Source organism: Solanum stenotomum, unplaced genomic scaffold (assembly GCF_019186545.1).
Source record: "Solanum stenotomum isolate F172 unplaced genomic scaffold, ASM1918654v1 scaffold37374, whole genome shotgun sequence".
Classification (NCBI taxonomy): Eukaryota; Viridiplantae; Streptophyta; class Magnoliopsida; order Solanales; family Solanaceae; genus Solanum; species Solanum stenotomum.
In genome coordinates, this window is record NW_026034393.1 from 9,631 (window position 1) to 12,678 (window position 3,048).

Genomic DNA, 3,048 nt, shown 5'->3' on the forward strand with positions numbered 1-3,048 from the left:
GTCTTGGTCCTCATTCATGCACTAGTCCATATTTTGTTAACCATCATCCTAAAAAAGGTCCACAAAATTGACCTTTCTTGAAATGAATTGTCTTCAATGTCTTTAAAGATTTTACTCTTTCAACCGTTCGAAGAAGATTAGAGATGATCATGTTTTCCTATATAAATCTTCTTCTATACTAATGGTGAGGAAGCGGATTGGATTTATATCATATTTTTGTTAGTTTCTGGCTTCTAGTTTATACTAAAAGAGCTTATTGAATCCTCGGGATCATAGACTTATACTGAGTGAAATATCCTTAATGACAATATCTTTGACACGCCTCAAGCTATAAGAATTTCCTACAGTTGTTCGTGGTGAAGTATTTTCCATAAGATTTATTACTTGTGGGAGTAGATTGAGATGATAGTAGGAATTTGTGTTGCAATTTTGTTAGGAATATACACATGGAAAGTGTTGAATTGGGCATGGTTTAAGCCAAAGAAACTTGAGAAATACTTAAGAAAGAGTGGTCTTAAGGGAAATCCATACAAATTACTCTATGGAGATTTGAAAGAGCTCACAAATAAACTCAATGAAGCAAAATCTAAGCCCATCAATTTCTCTGATGATGTACCTCAAAGGCTTATCCCTTTTTTCTGTGACTCCAACAAAAATGGTAACTACAACAATTTAGTTTTTAATTATTTTTTTCATTACTTATTTTTCTTCCTTGCTAGATCATGTCTGCATAATCGTATTCTTTTCATGGACCAATCACATAATTTTTTTTATATAAGACATGAATCCACCAGGATCTTTGCCTGATCTGATATCATGTTTAAATGTGTGATCATGCAAACTATTAAAGGGAGCAAACTTTTATCTACGGAATTATGTCTTCGACTTCATGCAATTGTTGAAAAGTGGTGGTGGTCCACTAACAATTATTTTTCGCTTAATAATGTAATTTTGGGAGGAGTCGGTAGTTTGCCTCTAGATCTCCTTGTATTTGAAGAGAACATGTGACGCTAGGTTGGGGCTTGCTGAACCAACTAGTCGCTCCTCTAGTTGAAGTATTGTGGCATAGTATAGTTCTTCTTGTAAAAAGGTTGTGCCCAGTAGTGTCAGACGGAGCTAAGATTTTGAGTTTAGTATAAGCCCTGCTTTTTTTATTAACCCAAAACTGCTAAATACTCTGCAGGTAAAAATTCTTTTGCCTGGCTAGGAACCAACCCTATAGTATTCATCAAAGAACCTGCATTCATAAAGAAGATTTTTGAGAAAAATTATATTTATCACAAGAATAAAAATTCTAATCCATTCGCGAAGTTATTGGTTCAAGGTCTCCTTACCCTCGAGGAACAGAAATGGGCTAAGCACAGAAAAATCATCAATCCCGCCTTCCATTTTGAGAAACTTAAGGTAATACATACTACTAAATTTGTTTATTTTTGTGTATAGCTAGTATATAGAACTTAGTGATCATAAGTGAAATTAACCTGTCTACGTAACAGCATATGGTTCCAGCATTTTATCAGAGTTGTAGTGAAATGCTAAGCAAATGGGAGGAGGTTGTTCCAAAGGAAACATCAGTCGAGCTCGATGTATGGCCACATTTTCAACTAATGACAGGTGAAGTCATTTCTCGAACTGCATTTGGGAGTATTTATGAAGAAGGAAGAAAAGTATTTGAACTTCAGAAAGAACAAGCTGAGTATGTAATGGAACAAGTTTTTTCGATTTCCAGGGTCGAGGTACGTACAATATTAATGCATTCGAGCAAATTTCTACTTCATAGTTCATAGCATAGAAATTTACTTAAGATTTTATTTTTAGGTTCTTCCCTAGTAAGAAGAAGAAAAGAATGCTGGAAATTGAAAAGGAAATTCAAACCACAATTAGGTGTATAATTGACAAAAGATTGATGGCGATGAAAGCAGGGGAGACTAGTAATAATAATGAAGACTTCTTAGGCATATTACTTAAATCCAATACGAAAGAAATTGAACAACATGGAAACAAAGATTTCGGAATGACAACAACAGAAGTAATCAAAGAGTGCAAGTTGTTCTATTTTGCTGGACAAGATACCACTTCAGTGTTGCTCGTATGGACGATGATATTACTGTGCCTACATCCAGAGTGGCAAGTACGTGCCAGAGAGGAGGTTTTGAATGTATTCGGAAATGAAAAACCACACTTTGAAGGACTGTCGCCTCAAAATTGTACGTACTTTTCACAAATTCTCTCATAAGTGGACTAACTCTATTGCCAACTTATGCAATACATGTTTGTTTTCCTTAGGTGACAATGATCTTGTACGAGACGTTAAGGCTATTCCCCCCAGCACTGATATATGGTAGAAGGAACAAAGGTGAAGTAAAATTGGGTGAGCTGAGTCTACCAGCTGACTTACTACTCGTAATACCCACAATCTTAGTACATTATAACAAGGAATTATGGGGTGAAGACGCGAAGGAATTCAAACCTGAAAGATTCAGTGAAGGAGTGTCAAAGGCAACAAACGGACAAGTCTCGTTTATTCCATTTGGTTGGGGACCCCGAATTTGCATTGGACAAAACTTTGCAATGATGGAAGCAAAAATGGCAATAGCAATGATACTACAAAAGTTCACCTTCGAACTCTCTCCATCATATACACATGCTCCAGTTGAAGTAGTGACTATTCATCCACAGTATGGTGCTCCTCTGCTTATGTGCAAACTTTAAAAATGTTGTAGTTTAGTTAACCCTATCGAAAATGTTAATACTTTTTCTTCAGTGTGTGTTTTAGATCTTCAACATTTTATGGTGTTTAACTTTCATCTAGTCTTGTGAAGAGTGCTTTCTATATATGTAACTCAAACTTTCAACTGCGTTATGAAGAATAATAAATGGATTGAATTTTGTATATTATTCCCATAAATGAATCTAGCAAGTTATTCGAGGGTTAAACATTATCAAATCTTTTAATGGTTGTGATACTTTTCAATTTCGATTGGTAAAATAGGGAGACAATTCAAAAACAATAATGTATAATAAGGAAAATTAGACGGAGATACATAT

General features: G+C 35.0%; 1 pseudogene; it reads left to right on the top strand.

Moving 5' to 3' along the window:
- The window catches only part of LOC125852595 (cytochrome P450 CYP72A219-like), a 4,812-nt pseudogene extending 1,978 nt beyond the window's left edge, over positions 1 to 2,834 (top strand).
- Positions 2,835 to 3,048: the final 214 nt, after the last annotated feature.